General features: G+C 39.4%; 1 protein-coding gene across 2 annotated transcripts in view; it reads right to left on the bottom strand.

The window, feature by feature from the left end:
• Positions 1-19,641, bottom strand: part of LOC121283984 (F-box-like/WD repeat-containing protein TBL1X) — a 318,557-nt gene that overhangs the window by 276,616 nt on the left and 22,300 nt on the right. Inside the window, exon 1 of one of the 2 annotated variants that reach the window (XM_041198854.1) lies at positions 6,801-6,869. The exons of the other annotated variant lie outside the window; for it this stretch is intronic. The gene's annotated coding sequence lies outside the window, so the exon portion shown is untranslated. Of the gene's footprint in view, positions 1-6,800; positions 6,870-19,641 lie in introns of those variants that run through there. 2 annotated transcript variants of the gene reach the window in all.

The following is a 19,641-nucleotide window of genomic DNA, read 5'->3' as shown; positions in this document are numbered from 1 at the left end:
TTATTTAAATCGTGCCGTCACAGGTTGGTGTGGTGGTATACAAGTAATGTAATAAGAAGTAATTTCATCCATGTTGTTTAAAATATAGTGCATAGAGTCCCTTGGGTGAGGGATAATGGATTTACTACCAATAATTCTGACAGAAAATACACTACCACACAAAGTCACAATCTTCCATGTCTCTTTATCTCTCTCACCCCTCCCTATAGTAGATATTATTCTTAAATTTACGAGTAGTATGTTCCCATCTTCTAAGCAAACGTTACACAAAATTTTATCCTATTCTGCTGTCACTGATATACCGTGACTGGCAAGTGTGGTCCAAACAGGAAGTCAACCACTATTTTTTTACTTGACCTTTTTCACCAATTGTTTTTTGAGTACATGGCTAGAATGTTTCTATAAACTGCAAGGCATCATGAGTGGTGGGATAAAACTACATTTTATAGTAGCTGGATAACTGAGCAGTACTGGCAGAAACATGAAAAGAGATCATGTGGCTCCCTTCCTGGTTGGGAACGGTGCAGAGAACAAAACGAAAAACAAGATTAGAGACAACTATAACCAGATCCCATCCCACACAAAATCAAACTCACCAATTTTTCTTATCCTTAATTACCATACCATCCTTCAGCTCATTAGCTTCAAAATAGTCATTCTTCTCTACAGATCCATCCATGGCATCCTTTTCTCCATGTCTTTAATCTCCAGTCTTTGATATTGTGCACTTTCCTGCCTCTCTGACCATCGGAGGCAATACCTTCAGGCATCTAGCTTGCACACTCAAGTCTTTCTGCAAATCCTTCCACACCTTTAAAATCTCTGTAAAACCTTCCTATGATTTACCAGGATGTTGCCTGGGCTGGAGAGTTTTAGTTATGAAGAGAGATTGGATAGACTAGGGTTATTTTACCTGGAGCAGAGGAGATTGAAGGGGGAGGACATGATGGAGGTGTACAAAGTTAAGAGGGGCATAGATAGGGTAGACAGGAAGGAATTTTTCCTCTTGGTGGAGGGATCAATAACCAGGGGGTTAAGGTAAGGATTTAAGGGGCAAGAAGTTTAGAGGGGAAGTGAGGAAGAATTTTTTCGCCCAGAGGGTCGTGGGAATCTGGAACTGACTGCCTGAAAAGGTGGTAGAGGCAGATACCCTCTAACATTTAAGAAGTATTTGGATATGCACTTGGGCTGCCAAGCTTACAAGGATATGGGCCTAGTGCTGGAAAATGGGATTAGAATAGTTAGGTACTTATTTGATTGGCACAGACTCGATGGGCTGAAAGGCCTTTTTCTGTGCTGTAGACCTCTATGACTCTATAATCGTGCTTTCCCTTCCCACTCCTGATCAAGTCTGATTCTGAAGAGTAAAGAACCATAGGGCGGTTTACTATATTAAAGTCACCGTACAAGTGTAAGTTATTGCAATAAAAACATTTTATGTACTGCTTTCTTTTGACAGCTGACACTGTCTTTCAGAAATCAGGACAGGAGATCCTCAGCAATGAGTCAATATTTGAAAATGGGTGAAGGGACCTCCAGAACAGGGCAGTATTTGAAAATATATAAAAGGTGGTCAGTGTAAGTGTGTCGTTATTTTTAGTGTTGCCACTAAAAAAAATCAAAACAACTGGTGGAAATGGCTTGAGGGACTGAATGGCTTACTACTATATTTGATATAAAAGAATCTAAGAAGGTAGAATACTGTTTTGAAAACAATCAGCTCATTGATCAAAAAATGGCCCAAGCAGTATCATTTGGATATATTGAGCTGCTGTAAACATGGACACTTAAAAACAAATATACAGCTAAGTATAGGAAAATAGGTGTGATTTAATCACTTAGGAACAGAAAAAAGATATATATGAAGATGATACTGTAATAAAATGAATAAAAGAATCCCTGCTGCATCCTTTTTGTTATATCATTTTTTTTCCCTCTGAGATGGTCCTATATTTATGTAGGTCACAGGAGCATCACAATTCAAACTAGCTGCTAAGTTTTATTTTTCGTAGGATAAGTCAATAGTCAACTGCAATGAATTATTACCATTTCTTCTTGAGAATGGATGGCAGTTCAGACCATTTACCGTGTCTCTAAAATGCGATGCGTTGAAAAGTAGCTTTGAGATTAGCATTACTTTTATACGATGAAATTTTAAAATCAGCATGTGAAATATTATTACGACAAGGACACAATGGCGCAGATTTTAGGCATGTTCAAAAATATTACTATAGCATTTGAAAGCACTTTAATACTTTTTAAGCACTCAGATGGTTAAATAAATTCACTGCATCTTGTGAAACTGAACCAAGCAGATAGTGGATTTGTACTGCATTCACTGATTTTAGCTGCAATAGCCTTGGTAACGCTACAATCTGCCTCTTGGATCTAGGAAAAAGAAATATCATCCACTGTTTATGCTCCTGATCATCATCCACTGATCTACTGCTAGAAGAGTATGGGTATAGGCAATGCATGAGGAATGAATTAGTATTGGTTGTGCTGCCCTCCCCATTGAATATTTTGCCAAAATACGTTATACAGATTTGCATTTGAATGGTGGCAAATTCAGCAAGGCAAGGCAATATCCATTTGTGCAAGCTGTGAATTCCCCCCAACAAGGGGAAAGAATGGGTTGAACGGGAAGAATGTTCCAGGAAAGGGGAATTACTAGACCGACATGTTGAAATGCAAACTGTTAAATGAAATTTGTCGTCTTAAAGCCATGTGTCCACATGAACCAGGATAGGAACAAAATTACACATGAATCATATCAGCCCCTCTCAAATGATATAGTTGGACAGTTACTTGTCTCATCTTATTTTACTCACTCTACATCTTTATGTTCTGAGTGGAACTCACCTGGGTTTACAAGTAGTAAGAATGATTTGTCTGCACCAAAGACATATCACATACATCAAAAAATTTTGTCTGACAAATAACTTTACAACTACATTTTAAACTTAATTAGCATTGTCATGCTCCAGTACGTTATGAACTTTCAGACAATACTTTAAAATTCTGAACACAGTCTATTAAAATGGTCACTGCAAATCATGAGATCTTTAGTATTCTGAACCAGACAGTCCTGAGTCTCAAGCAAATATCGAGTTAAATATGGACATTCACAGCCATCAGGAAATTCATACATCCCTTTGTTTAAGGATGGACCATCAATAAAAAGGACCTGTAGCATTACAGCTGACTCGTTTTTCTGTTTCACCATGGACAAACAAAATTGGCTCAGGGTTGAAATCTGTAGAAAACCCACTTACCTTCCTCCAATTTGTCTGGGCAAACTTCCAACAGAGGATCCTTCCAAACTCACTCGGTGCAGGAAACCTCAAAGGCATTGGCAAAGGGAGTCTGTGCAGAAGCCATGCCCCCTTTGTAAGGCACTAGCTGCGATATTCTGGTAAGTAAGACTTTTTTAGTAAGTAAAGGAATAGGGTGGGTGAGGTAAGTGGGTATGGTGGCAGCTGGGTAGGGTGGTGAGGTCGGGGCAGTATGGGGTCAAGGGGAGAGTGAGAGTGATTGGGGGGGTCAGTTGTATAGGTATTCTCATAGGCAGACTAGGAATTTTCTGTCTAACACTTCCCAAATAACTATTCAGCTAACTAAGTTGGAACCGTTCGAAGTCTCCAAATCTGATTTTTGGAGGGTCCCGGGGAGCAGAGGAATTGTCCATTGGAAGCTCAAACTTGCCGGGCAATTCCCACGGAGTAGATGCATTGGGATTTCCGGAGAGCCGCGTAGCGCATCTTGAGGAGTATGCCTGTTTCTGAAGATCCAGAGACTGGAAGATCTGGGCCAATGTGCTTTAGGCGAATGTGTAATATATCCCTTCGACCTCTCTGTGTTCTGATGGCCCCTCAGCCATCAGGGTGAACTTCAAAGTGTCAAACAACAGAATGTATAATCAACACACCATCTTTCTTTGGACAAAGGACTTTGAACTTGTGCAAGTCACATGGTGGGCGCACCCATATTTTTCTGTCTGCTTTTAAACATGCTTGCAGAGACTGGGTTCCATCAGAAAAGCCATCGAACCAGCTGCAAGTCAACAAAGCAGCTATGGTAAAAAACAGCAAAGCCTTGAAAGTGGGAAAACTTGTTCTAACTTCAAGGTCACCTGAGAATCAACCACCTGTAAAATCAACTACAAGAAGCCTCACAGCTTACTGAAAATCCTTTGCTCACAAGACCTTTCCTTCAACTAAAAGCATCAACTCACTTAAGAAACTGCAGGCCTGCCATAAAAGAGAGACTGAGACAATAATACATTGCAATTGTATTTGTTTTCTTCATCTATTTCTTTGTATGAGTGATAATGTGTGAGAGTTGAGTAAATGAGATATCACGTTTTAAACCTCCAGGGCAAGTGAGGGATAATGAATAACCTTCTTTATTTTAAAACTCAAACTCAAAAAAGCTTGCTGCTGGAATTATTTAAATTGGGACAATCATTCTGCAAGTAAGCAAATACACACATCTCAGGCCAAACGATTTATCATTTAAATGAGCTATTTTCACCCCCTGTAGGTCTTGTAATCCAAAATTGAGATATTTGGGCAGAAGAACAACTTATACTTATGCCCACATTGTTCATCTTGCTGCATGTGGTAAGGGTACAAGTTTTAGGGATTTGGTATATGTCATACCAAACCACTTATACTGATTACAAGTTAAAGTATTAGCGCAACATAAATATATACGGAGGCTGACGTGGTTCAGATTAGAAATTGCAGTCAATTATGTTATCCTACAATGCTTAAACACACTCATACCAAGTTCCTCTTTCCGCTAGTTTAGCAGAGGTAATAAACGCCTTTGTTGAAAATAGTGAAGAAAGGAATCTGGCATTGCGCATTCATGTTTACATGGCAACCACTACCACCATCAATGATTTTAACCTTACGATCTTGCATGATGTCATAAACTACAATACAATTTTTTTACCATTTTTATTATTCCACAAGCACACATCATGAAACATGGAAATGAAAGCATACAAAAATATGGAGCAAAAGCTTCAACTATAAGTGACCTATTTCTATTAAATAGATTATTCACCAACTTAAAATGAATGTTTCCTGGCTTTACACTGGCTGCATACTTCAGTCCACAGCCTAATTATTATGTCACCTGCTATAAATAAACAGCACAACAGAAAACTGTACTTTAGTAGTTAACTTGCTTGACCTAAATAGCCAAGTGGTTATGGTACTGGGCTTGCAACCCCAAGATCAAGAGTTCAAATCTCACAATGGCAAACTATGAAACAATGTAACTTCATCTGAAACAGATGGAAACGGGTTTGTACTCGAAAGAGTTAGTAGTTAACTTGTGTAATTTTATTAAATGCCTTAAATATCTATCCTTGTTCACTGAATTCAATTTTTTTTCTAGCCTAATTTTTAAAATTTGTTTTCTACTTCTCCATTTAGTGCCCCTGTGTGCAATAAATCTTTTCCCCAGAAAGACGAAAAACAGGCTGGTAACAACCTGATTCCCAGGTCTCCGCCAATTCCACTCTGGAACGCAAGATGTGAGAGAATGATCCATGGTGATTTATTGTCCAAACTTCCCTTTCCATTTCTGAGTAACTGCCTGGCATCCACCTGGCACAAAACCCAAACGGCACACCTGTGATCACCTGTTGGGAATCACAGGCACAGTGCATTGTCACTTTATGCTATTACATGCTGGAATATCAACACACACTACATATCAGTCTGCTCTAATTTTATGCTCCTTTATATTGTGTGCCCCAGTAAACTATCTGATTTGTTTACATAATTGACATTAGTCAATCCAACAAGCTATTCCCAAATTTAACTGGATAGTTTCTAGGATGGGGAAGGGAACTGCCTTCAGTGCAAATGCAACTAATATTATAATTTTATACAATGCTGCAAGTTCCCATACACAGCACTTGTATCAGGGAAGCAATTTTGTTTTTAATTTAGACAGCATCTAATGCATTATTTTGACATTCATTTTTTCAATTTATTGCACACCAGAGAACATAAACTCAAATGCCAAGGCTCCCTTGAGCAACACATAAATGTACCACATGCTGAGATACTGAGTCACAAAACATGAAGGTCAAAGGCTCAATTGTCAGTCTGTGCTGGGTTATTTGATCTTGGTAGTAATGGGTAATCTATGCTGTCTGAAATGTCCCTGAACTAGAAAGGGTGGATGGGCAGAAGAAACAAGTTAGGGTTCGAAGTCATGGTCCCTAATCTAAGTTCATTCAACACCATCTTGTATTTATGTAGAACCTTTAATGTATTAAGACATAAATGCAATGCACAGTAGCGTTATCAAACAAAATTTGACACTAAGCCACGCAAGTGTCTTAAAACTTGGTTAAAGAGCACCTTAAAGGAGGAGGAGAAAAAGCAAGAGGGATGGAGAAGTTCAGGGAGGGAATTCCAGGCCCTGGGGCCTAGGCAGTAGGAAGGCATAGCAGCCAATACTGGAGTAAGTAAAATGATGGAGATGCACAAGAGGCCAGAAATGGAGGAGCAAAGGGATTGCAGAGGCTGGTAGGAAGGCAGAGGGCTAAACCAATGGGTTGGAACAAAGCCTCGGAGAGGTATATCAAGCAAGAACAAGTCAAGCCTCAATTCCCCCATGATTAAATAGATTGTCGATATGACACATGAAGACTGAATATATTACAAATCCACAGTTTCTTACATCACAACTTCCAATCTACTTCAAAGTTATTCATTCTCTGAATTACTTTGAGACATTTCAAAGAAATATAACAAGGTACACAAATACTTGACCTTTTCTGAAGTTCACGGGCTGCTGTTATCCATTGACATGTACCTCAAGATAAACCACCAGCTCTAGGAGGGGAGAGTTGAAAATTCAGGGAAACGGAAAAGACAAATGAGAAAAAAAATACATATGTGTCCTCGTCTAAATGTATAGAGAGAGTTAAATGCTGGCTACAACCAGGAATATTGTAATGTTTCTTCAAGAATACACTGCAAGTATAGACAATATGAAATATAGCTGCAGCATGCCTGAAAGAAAATGGTATAAGACCTCTTTTGGATCAGTATTGTTGAGTATGAAACAATGCATGGGTATTATATTGCATCTTTTCGGACCAGCTTCACAAAAATTTGTGGTATGATACTGGCAGCATGCTGCGGGTATAAGTTTCAATTCTGCAAATAAAAGCTTACTCTGCTTTGACCCTTGTGCTGTGACAGATGTCTTGGTTACTCCAGTGAAGTAGTTTGCAGCAGATTCACAGCTCAGAAACCAAGCCGTCAAGGGGCATGGCACAGATGTCAGTGAATTATACTATGTCACCAGAATGGTGTCCCTCTGTTGCTTGTGCAGTTCAAAGGTTGTCTTTTTTGGGGAGTTGATTTTGATGTGTTGTTTATACACATCTAACACTGGATTAAAACTGTACTGAAACACCAGAGAAGATCACACACTTTCACATGCTAGTTTCAAAAGACAAAATCTTTTTTTTTTAAAAGGGAGGGGTAAGAATTTGATAATCCTGTTGAAGTAGCTGCTTGTATTGAAACTGAAGTAAAGCAGAAAAACTGATCCCACTGTTGCACTGGCAGTGCCCTTACGATGTGTTCTTTAATATCAATAGCCAGGCCTCGCAGTTTGATAATAGAAGGCAGGATTTTTCATCATGACTTGTACACCTCTCTCTTCCTGTGACTACTTAAACCCAAACAACAAAACACAGCAATGAAAATATATTCAGAAAATGATAGAATTGCTGGTAAGATCAGAACCAAAAAACCTGGCAAATAATAGGGAGTGTCTTGCTGGCTGTAAACACAACCTTGGGATTTTAATCACAAGGTTCCCTTTGTTTTCATTACTATAACTCTTCTATTGTGCTTTAACCTTGTGTAGTTATGCAAGTACTTATTTTACAACCCAATAATGACCTTTTGGACTATGGTTATTCTCTATGCTAACAAGCCCATTATTAATTACACTCTGGCTATATTAGCAAAAGTTTAAATTATTTGCTTCAAGAATCCTCGATAAAAGGAACAAAGCAAATACATACAAAACATCTTATTTTTGAATGTCATATTACACTTACTGCAAATTCAGACATGGAGGTCAGCATAATACACAGAATTTCCTGTCCATTAAAATGAAAGGACAGAAAATCCTGTACGGCCCATTGACCTTGGCACCTAGATTTCCAGTATGCACTTCCAGCACTCAAAGCTCCACATCAAGGATACAAAGTGGAAAATAGATCTTATAATTTAGGTTACTTTTAAAAGCTTAACCCATCTCTCCAATGTCCAATGGCCTAAAACAAAAGCAGAAAATTATGCAAATATTCAGTAGGTTAGGTGGTTCCAACAAAAGGTCATCGATCTGAAATGCTAGCCTGCCTGCTGCTGCCGCCCAATCTGCTGAGTGTTTCCAGCATTTTCTGTTTTTATTACAGAATGTGTGTGTCTGCAGTATATTGCTTTTTCTTTTCCCCAATGGCCTAATGTACATCAGTGGACCTCAAGCAGGGCAAAACTGGGGCATTCCAATCTAGCCCAGGGGAGCTGATTGTAAGAGGGGAAGGGAAAAACAATTTAGGTTCGCCCTGTTATTCACTGTCTAGTGACTCCTGCTGGCCTTGACGTCCGAAGCAGGATCAGATTCCTTCTCCAGTCAAACATTTTACCAGCACTTTTTGTCCAAGCTGATATTGTTGAACAGTGCTTTCAATGCTGGAGCACTAACCAAAATCACAAAACTACACCCCAACAAGAGCAGGCAATTGGTAGAGAAGAGGAAGAAAATGGGTAGAAAATTAGTTCCTATTACATATCGAGAATTTTTTTGAAAAAAAATATTTCAAATGGTTCTCCTTATGGCTCTGTTGCTAAATACACTGTCCGGGTGTAACAGAATTAGAGGCCAGGAAAGTCCCACATTTAATGCCCAGTTTGCACTGAGTTAAAAAATCTTATTCAGAGTGCTAGCAGGAGCACTACAATTAGCTTTAGTGCCCTGGGCTTGGATGAGGTGGTTGGGATATCACTTATTGCTATCCAATGGCCCCCAATAAACCAACACTGACTTTTTTTATTCTTATTCATGGGATGTGGGTGTCACTGACAAGGCCAGCATTTTTTGCCCATCCCAAATTGCCCTTGAACTGAGTGGCTTGCTAGGCCCATTTCAGAGGGCAGTTAAGAGTCAAACACATTGCTGTGGATCTGAAGTCACATGTAGGCCAGACCAGGTAAGGTCTGTAGATTTCCTTCCCAGACATTATCCTCGATGGAATTTTATAACAGTCAATTAATTAGAGACTAGATTTCAATTCCAGATTTATTAATTGAATCCAAATTCCATCAGCTACCATGGTGGGATTTAAAATCACGTTCCCAGAGCATTAGCCCGGGCCTCTAGGTTACTAATCCAGTGATACGACCACTACACCATCTCCCCTTAGGGCTGAACTAGAATTAGAATTAGAACTCAGAAATGAATCGGTGAGTAACCTGGCAACACCTAGTTTCAAGATTCACGCATAGGCACTTGGTGCAGTAATAAAGATATAATGCTCGTTTTCTAAACATTTTCCGAGTTCCAGCTTTATTTTCTTGTTCTTTAAACCTTTGGGAAAAGTATTTCAACGACTGATTATACAAGCCAAATAGCATTGAAGGTGCCATCCTAAAACAGACAAGTGGTCTGATAAAAGGCCTCCACATGAAACATTAACCTAATTATTTTTCTCCTTTCATATCAGCCTGCACCGCATTTCCACTTAAAGGAGTTTTTAATTGAGCACCTCTATAGCCGGAATCTTGATAATACATGGCCACCCTACAGTAACACTGCTGAAACGAGGTCTTTTATCCCTAGGTCTAGGATTCTGCTACAGGAATAAGGGAGCTAGTTTTAGCAATATAAATACTGGAAGTCAGCACACAAGTGTGGTTTACACGCAATCTGAACTAGAAAAACACAATGTAAAAGTGTCTTGAAAGGATGTTCCTTTAATTCTATTTACAAATCAGCAGCATTATGGGGCACCGTTGATATGGAGCACCTAGTGTTAAGCAGCTTTTGTCAGACCTTATATTACAGCAAAGTAGGAAAGAAAAACACCAGTGGGTATGAACATATGAATGGCTTACCAGTACAGTAAGGTTTTTCAAAGAAATTAAAATAAGGCTTTATGGCATCATAAAGGCTACAAACACAGTTCTCCTTAAAAAAAATATAGGTCAACAAAAGGGCCACTATCTCCACTCCAGACATGTGCAGTGTTTTCGAATCACTCTGAATCAACCCAACTTGAAAATGAAGTGATCTGACGTTTAATGGCTGACAACACAACTAACCAGTTACATATCAGTTAGGGTCCTTTTCATGTGAATGTAACATATGTGACAGCAATCAGTGCTGTACAATTAACAGGCTTTTGCCATGAAATTAGTCCAGCTTGTGTTGTCACAGAATTTCGGCTTTGATATAGAAACCAGCTGCAGTGCTTCCCCACACCACACACATACTTCTCTGGTGCAGCAAAGTGCTGCTGTGGTATCCCTCCAAACAAAAATAAACTCGAGAAGACTCTGGCACACATTAGCATTTCTATTGAATCTGACTAGGCACTCCAACCAAATCAGATCTAATTATACACGTTCTTGTGGGGATGTACAACTGGCTGTCCATAAAGTAACATTAAGAAAGAATAAGTTTCGTGCAGTGTGCAGGGCTCGATGTATGTGTTCCACTTCATTAAAATGCAGTCCTCAGAAGCAAAATGCTTTGTGTTATAATAGGGTTTATGCTATAAGGAAGCTTCCGCAGCATACCATGGAGCAAAATGTAACACAAAGAAAACAGGAACAGAGGCCTAGAAGCTTTCTGTCATTATTCCTGTGAGCAGTTCACGCATCTATTACGTAGAGAATAATAAATAACTGGGAGCGAGTTGCCATGTTGTAATTGAATCTCATGGGTCATATGATGTTCTTAAATCATACGCTTCTAGGTTTTGATTTTTAAAAAAAAATTATACATGTTTTTCCCAGTTTTTTCCCTTCTCCCGTGAACATGCTGACTCATGCTCAGCCTTAGGTTATTGGGCAACAGTAGTTCCTCACTTAAGTAACTGTTATTCTTGTAGAAGCCTAGGCAGTAAATAAGGTTGCCAAACCTCCCAAATGATCCAGAAGTTTCCCGGAATGAAGGCAGTTAGAGTTGGTTAGAATTTATGTTCTGCGGTATGAATCTAAAAATAAAAGTTCAGAAATGAGCTAACTAAATAACACACTAGCTTGCAGGAAAAAGGTTGGGACAGAGAAGGGTGGGGGTTTTCCTTCAATGCATGATAGCATATTCGACTGCTTTCATTGCATTCACTCTGAGGCTGGCCATTTAGTATTAAGTGCAGCTTGTTCCTATTGAAATCAGCTGAAAGAAAAATAAAATGCTGTTTGGCGTTTCCAATAATCTGACTTTCTACTGTGCGCATGTGTACATGTGAGTGCATGTGTGCGCACCCTATCTCTGGAACCTCCTCCAGCCCTACAACCTTCAGATCTCTGTGCTCCTCCAATGCTGGCATCTTGCGCTTTCCTAATTTCCTTCCCTACCCTATTGGCGGCCCGGCCTTCAGCTTCCTAGGCTCACAAGCTCTGGAATTCCCTCCCTAAACTAGTCCACCTTTTTACTGCTCTCTCCTCCTTTAAGTCGCTGTTTAAAAACTACCTCTTTTGGCCAAACTTTTGGTCACCTATCTTATTCTTCATGTGGCTTGGTGTGACATTTTAATTGATAATTCTCCTGTGCTAGAACGCTTTACTACATTAAAAGGCGCTATATTAATGCAAGTTGTTGATGTTGTCTGTGTGCACCAATTTAATATCAACAAGGTTTATCTGTGCACCAACACCAAACTTACAAATTCCAGTTGATTATTTCCTTCATCCCTTGGCAATAATTTCCTCTTTAAACATTGTGCCATAAGAACAAGTCATCCTCCCCTTCCTCCATTACCAAGATTAATATTCTGTGTGTGTTAGCCTTATTTAACCCTTCATTAGGGTTGCCAACATTTCAAGATTGTTAGTCAATCTCTTAGCATGGCGGATGAACACCCCAGGCACTGCTGTCTGCAATCCAGGAGAAAAGTGAAGTTTGAATTCTCCACTTGTACTTCTTGCACAAGTACTTTCTTTGCCTGCTCACGCGCAGTCATTCACTTTTCTGAATCTCTTGCACCACAACTGCCAGCACAACACCAGAAGCAAAAGGGACCCAACCTTTATACTGCAAATGCAATAACATTGGCAAATTAGGGCAAGAATGTGGTCTAAAAAACTGTGGTCAATGGTGTCAAACATCCATCAATATATTCAACTGTCTAGCTGACCATGCTGCACATAGAAGTCAAGTGTGATTCTATCTTATCCTAATACCCATACATGCATGCTTTCAAGCAGGGGTCAATGAACTGCAATAATGATAGGAAATGTTTCTCCTTCCCAGTTGAGGGGTGCTGACCAACTGTCACACCCTTAAATACATATCGTCCTGTTTCTGAGGTTTACTCACGCATCTGTTTAAACCACTGGCAGAGGGAACAATGGCTGACAATGCTCAGTCCTTGATGTTTGATTCATTCATAAAGGGAAATGAATTCCATGTCTTGATCACTGAAATGTTATCAGGTTGCAGAAATTATGCCACATTAAATACTGGGCTCAGACATTACACTCCACCTACATACAATAAGAATGGAGCATAAATCTGCTCTCCTCACCTTCCGATGCGCATGCGCATGCATGCACACACCCCCCCCAATGAGTGTTTTTAAGGTAGTAATCTGACAACAAAATTAAGTGAAAGGTTTGCTCTATCCTCACTGATGCCATCTAAATAACTCAATCAGATTATTTCCTGCTAATAAATGCAAACACATTTCTTATAATTCACAAGCTAAACGGTAACTTTGTACTTCGAGAATTTTTCAATTTATAATGTAGCAAATAAGATGTAGGAAGCAGTTACAGACAATTTGTATTTTGCACTCTCATTGACCAGTTCAAGGAAATGTGCATGTAACCTGCAAGATTTTCCAGTAATGGTATTGATGATTTGCAAAAGTAAATATAGGTTTGAGATTATGAATGTGTGTTGTACCACGCGTAGTAAGGTCTGTGCACTTCAGGTCGCCACCTTTTACAAAGTCTACAACCAGACAGAAAGCAACATTAGGGGAGGGGAGGGCAAGGATGGGCTCATGGCTTGAGTTCTAAGGTTTTATTTTGCTAAGGTTAAAATGTAGAGGAATTTTCAATAATTAAAGCCTCCATTTCATGTGACAGAAAGAAGTCAGAAAAAAAATGACTGATTCTCAACTGCCCTTATTCAGTTTAAGAGTCAACCACATTGCTATAGGTCTGGAGTCACATGTAGGCCAGACCAGTTAAGGACAACAGATTTCCTTCCCTAATGGACATTAGTGAACCACTTTTTATGACAATCGGCAATGGTTCCACAGTCATCATTTGACTTTTTAATTCCAGATTTTTATTGGGTTCAAATTCCCCCATCAGGCGTGGAGGGATTCAAACCCAGGTCCCCAGAGCATTACCCTGAGTTTCTGGATTATTGGTCCAGCAACAATACTGCTACGCCATCGCCTCTCCCTAATTTTGAAACCAGTTTGATTAATTGCGATAGTTAGTGATACACAGAGTTAATCAAATGATATGAATTTGATTATATTTAGTATCACCATATTTGACACAACTTTAAGATTCATTTTCAATATAGTTGTAGATTATACTATTCACAACATCCCATTCTACGCTGAGCTAAGCTTCCAAGCTCATACGAGATTACTAACAGATATTCGGTTACCAGTCAAAACCATGGTAGCCAAATGTCAAAATGAATGCACAAGCTAACGTTTAAGCACTGCATTGGGTGCTTCATAAGCACATGTACCATCTGACCATCAATTGTATCAATGCAACACTGACCTCAAAAATATGCAACCAAGATCTAAATATTAGAGTCCAAATTTAATGTTTGAATTTTTGACATGACTTAAAGTTAGATGAAAATCAATGCACCCAACATAAATCATTTAAAAGTTTTGCACATCTCATTTGAAAGATGGAGGAGACTGAGCTAAATTAGTAGAAAAACAGTCTAAGGCACTTCAGAGAGGGGAAACCAGACAAAAATGGACACTGGACCAACAAAGACATTAGGAGGGGTGACCAAAAGCTTGATCAAGGAGGTGGTTTTTTTAACGGGTCTTAAATGACAGAAAGTAGATAATTGATGGGGCTTAGCAAGGGAATTCCAGACAATGGGGCCTTGACAACTGAAAGCCTATCTGCAAATGGTGAGGCGAAAGGAGTATGAGATGTACAAAAGGCCAGAGTTGGAGAAATGCAGAGTTCTCAGATGGTTGTAAAGGTGGAAATGGTTATACAGGTAGGGTGAGGGCATGAAGGATTGATACACAAAGAGAAAATGTTTTAAATTAGAGGCATTGTTGGACCAGGTGCTGGTGTGGGTTAGCAAGGACACAGTTGGCAGACAAGCAGGATGCTAAACAGAATATGAAAAGAGCAGCAGCATTTTAGATGAATTGATGGTTCAGATGGAGGTGAGGGAGGGCTGTGGGCCTATTAGCCAGGGAAGCTGTGAAATGGCTTTGTCACCTCTAGATGAGGCTGAAGCAGATGGACTGAGGAAGGGCGGAGACAGGCAACATTACACGCATCAAAGTAGGTCTTCGTCATTTGGGGTCAGAAGCTTAGCACGTGGTTGAATAGGATGTTGAGGGTGTAAACAGGCTCATTCAACATGAGACAGGGTGTGAGATGTTTTCAATGGCAGAGATATGGTATTAGTGGTAGGAACCAAAAACAACAGCTTCAGTCTCACTGGCATTTAGCAGGAGGAGCTTGTAGCTCATCCAACATTCAATGTTGGAATAGTAGTCTGACAATGCAAAGACAGTGGTAAGAGGTGCAAGAGAGATGATGGGCAGTATACATGTGGAAACTGACTCCATGGGCAGGATTTTCATTCCCATATCCCAATCTCAGCATCAGGGTGAAATGTGGGTCAGGAACTCACCAGCACAATTTTCCAGAACAAAAACAGAATTACCTGGAAAAACTCAGCAGGTCTGGTAGCATTGGCGGAGAAGAAAAGAGTTGACATTTTGAGTCCTCATGACCCTTCGGTCCGATGCTGTCAGACCTGCTGAGTTTTTCCAGGTAATTCTGTTTTTGTTTTGGATTTCCAGCATCCACAGTTTTTTTTGTTTTTGGCACAATTTTCCATCTGCCTCTGCTCTCGCCTCTGCTGTGCTACAAAATTTGGTCCATGTCTTTGGATGATGTCAGCAACAGGAAGCTTGTAGATGAGGAAATAAGAGGGGCTGGCAGGAATAGAACCTTTGGAGACTTCAGAGGTAATGGTGCAGGACAGGAATTTAAGCCAACGTTGATGCTATGGTTACAGTTAAATAGTTACATGTGGAACCAAGTGAGAGCAGTCTCCCTATGAGCTGAATAATGGAGCAGAGATGATAGAGAAGATTGGTGTGTTTGATTTGTCAGAAGCTGCAGGGAGGTTGCAGAGTCTGAAAAGGGTAGTGCACCAAGGTTACAGCCACAGAGGATGTAATTTGTGACTTTACTTAGGGCCATTCTGGTCCCATGTTAGCAGTGAAAATCTGGCTGAAGAGATTAAAACATGAAGATGCAGGAAAGATGGACATGGATTTCGAAGGCGATGACACATTAAAAGAACTTGGAGAGGAAAGGGAGGCTGGAGCTGGAGTGATGGTTTGTTAGGGCTGAGGAAAGGCTTTTTGAGGAGAAGGAGGAGGATGATGACAGTTGTTTTCAAAGATAAGGGTGAGGACAGTACTTGTGGACAACAAACCATTTAAACTGTCAGGTAGCATATGGACCCTGTTGCAATTATGAAGTTTATAAAGATTGTTATACTTTGGGGCTGTAGCTTTAAATTTAAGAAGAAGATGCAAGGCACTTACATTTGGACACAATGGCAGCAGTCTTGGAGTATACTTTGAGTCTCCCAAAGTCCCAGGAAGGTTTTGTTTGTATGGAGTTGTAAACAGTTATAGGGAAAATGGTTCATTTATTTCTAAGATACAAGGAAGTTGAGATCAAAGCTAGCTAATTAAACTTTCTATGTAGATGTAAGGTTCATGTGTTTTACGTTGTTATGGAGAAGAGGGCAGTGAAAGCCATTTTTGAAATCAGGTTACAGTCTTCCTTACAAATCAGTGAATATCACACACAGACGGCAGTATTTTTAGAGTGTTCTGCAGCCATCAGTGAGGCAGAGAGCAGGAGACAGAGGCAGCCAGACCTGCACCTGAAGCAGAGAAAATGATCCAAGGGAGCAAGGGGTGAGTCTCAAGGAACAGATGAATTTGAAGAAGGCAAGAGAGGAGGTACAAGAGAAAACAATGACATTCAATATGATCATTAGAAATGGATTGAAATACAAAGCTTTAGTTGAAAAGGTGGCATCAATACAGATTGTATCTTCTGTTATGCAGTGTCAAGACATATTAAAACCATTTTTGGGTAGATTGAATGAAAAAATGGTAGTTTACTAGATTCTCCTTAGATAATATAATTGAAAATAGCACAAAGCAGTTATAACCTGTCATTATAAAGAGTTTCAACATATTGCACATTAGAAAATGGCATTTCAGTTTGTCACTTCCACATTTCCATTTATTCAAATTGGCTCAAACATCAACTGGATTCACAAAATTGACATTTGATTTAGAACAAGTGACTTCAAATACTGAAATTACTTAGTGGATGAAGTCACTTAATAAAACATTGTGAATATTCTGAAAAATATTCATATATACAAGCAGTACAGTCATTATGATCTACTTTATTTAAGATGCGTTAACTAATTAAATTTGTAATCAAATATTCTATCAGTTATCGGATTGAATAACTGAATATTTGGAGCTTATATTCAACATCTTACAGTACAACATATTACAATCTTAATGAGGATGTGCTCTCAAATCAGCCTCCAGCTCATTTTGGATTATATCCTATTTTTTCAATTTGAATTATTTAGCCAATGCACACCATTTCCCCAGGCAATAAAATTAAGACAGGCATCCACAGGAATTTATAGGAGCCTCCCAGCCTACAATTTCTTAGGATATGGGAACAAAGCCAAAATTTCCAGAACACAACCAAGAATATCACATGGGTCAAGCAAATGCACCAAAGTAACTACACAGCAAAACTGTGCTGTTATGACTACTCCCAAAAACAGATCCATAGCCGACTTGCTCTCCACTCCTCTTGAGCACTGATTCTGACCAGGTTTCTGTTCAACAGTCAAGAACAACTTTCGGGTACATCCTTAACATAGCCATTTTTCAGTATCTGATCTTGTGTAGTATGCATTGGAAAGCCACTCAACCACAGGTAGCTTTACAGTAGAATCCAATCCTGTCCTCACATGACATTCACATAAGCACTTTCTAGCCCAGTCACAGAATTGAAATTAAGAGTGGGGACCCTAGTCTGTTTATCTTTCTAGCTCAGGGAATTGAGGTTCAGTGTAGCACATCCCTTAATAAGATAGATCAGATCCGATATTACTCCCTGCGTGTAAAGCTCAATAACATGACAAGCAGTTAGTTTACTCACTCAGCCATTGGGATGGCTCAAAAAAAGTGTTAATAACTTGGACTAGTCAGTGTGGCATATTCATATGTACAATGTTGTCCCCTCTGCAGCAAATTTCAGATCTCAGCCAAACCATGAATTGGATACAGACCAGATATAGATACCTTTGAACAAAACAAATAATCAAATGGTAGGTTACTCTAGGCTACTCGTGGTTCCCTTCTAGTGAATAGGTCAAAATCTGCACTTGCAAAAGCTAGGTATCAAGTTGCATTCCTGTCGGCTTGACCATGTGTGGACACAACATAGAGTAAAATAAAACAAAACATGAGAGCTCAAAACACAAAATATAACTTAGTAATTGTACAGTTACCATTAAAATTATCAAGAAAATATGGCAAACAATCAATTAAAATCATATTTAACCATGCATTATGACACACACTACTGTCGAGCAGGTGGTGTGACAAGTATTGTCTAAGCTCTGTTATCTATCATCAGTTATGTGATGATGTTTCAGGACTTGGTGAAACCCTGGGGCCTAATATCTGAAGCTACATATTTGTCACAGAAAATGGTGGCCAAAAACATAGCACAGTCATGCCAGAATTGACTATTTTTCAGAATTTTCATAGAAATGCAAGGAAATGACAACATGGAAACGGGCCATTCGGTCCAATTGGTTCATACTGGCGTTTAGCCTCCACACAAGTTAATGAGTTCTCAACACAATTATCCATCGTGTTCCCTTCATCCAAATCTAATCTTAAATATTGACATAGTTTCTGCATCAGTCACCAAAAGCAAATTCTCCTAAATCCCTTACATTTAACTTTGTACTACTGGAGACAGCCAACTTATATCTACCCTATCACATTTTTCACAATTTTAAACACTACTATGTGGGCTAGAGTGTGATGGAGAATGATACCAACGTGGGTTTAATCCCCATACCAGCTGTTGTAGTTCATGGAGGTCCTCACCTTGCCCCAAGCTTGCAGAGTGGTGCTTCTGAAGCTATATGTAATCAACTGCCTCTCTATAATGGAGCAAGAGATGCCTATGGTCCATTGCGGACTATGGTTAACTGCTAAAATGTTACTCTACCAACCTTTATTATTGTGTTGTTACAACAAAAGATGATCCAATATTTCAAGTTTTTCTTCATATTTGTATTCCTTCCTAACAGATAGCATCTCAGCAATAATGCACTGTACCCTTTCTAAATATCTTTCTTGTATGGAGCACAGTACTGAACTCAGTACATTTGCTTATTACTTCTTGGCTTTCATATTCTGCATCTCAAGATAAATTATAAAATTCCAGTAGATCTTTTTTGAAAACAGTCCGACCAACCTAAAATGCTGCCTTCAAAGTCCTGTGAATCTATAGTCCTAAATCCCTCTGCTCTTCCCCAGCAGACCCTATTTCCATTCAAAGTATAACTACTGCTGCTATTAGTTTACCAAAAATGCATCATCTCTCAGAGCAGAAAGCCAATTGCATCATGTGTACTTAACTATACAACAAAAATAATATGTTTAGTTCATAACTGTATGTTTAGTTCTGATGCCGGCCTAATACGTGCTACAGTCAACCTGACCCAAATGTGGGCTACTTGGATCTTATTGCACTTGGGTGCACTATGATTTTAGTCAGTTGCTCTCATCACTGGGGAAGGCCCCACTCAGTACGCTTAATGCTTTTACTGAACCAATACCACAGAATAAATGGTTAAAGTTTGTACAAGTCAGTAATATTGGGGTCACATTGCTGTCCTACATTAAAGATTACCCTGCTCATGGTCAGAACGGTAACACAACTGTCACCATCAGCCACTGTTCATATTCATTGTTGTTGGGACCTGGTGAAATTTCCTCACAAGGGGAGTTGTTTCTGACAACATTGCTGAGGGTAATTTACTTTACAG

Source organism: Carcharodon carcharias, chromosome 11, assembly GCF_017639515.1.
Source record: "Carcharodon carcharias isolate sCarCar2 chromosome 11, sCarCar2.pri, whole genome shotgun sequence".
NCBI classification, from domain to species: Eukaryota; Metazoa; Chordata; class Chondrichthyes; order Lamniformes; family Lamnidae; genus Carcharodon; species Carcharodon carcharias.
Note: the sequence above shows the minus strand (reverse complement) of the source record. Positions and strands in the feature narration are given on the sequence as shown.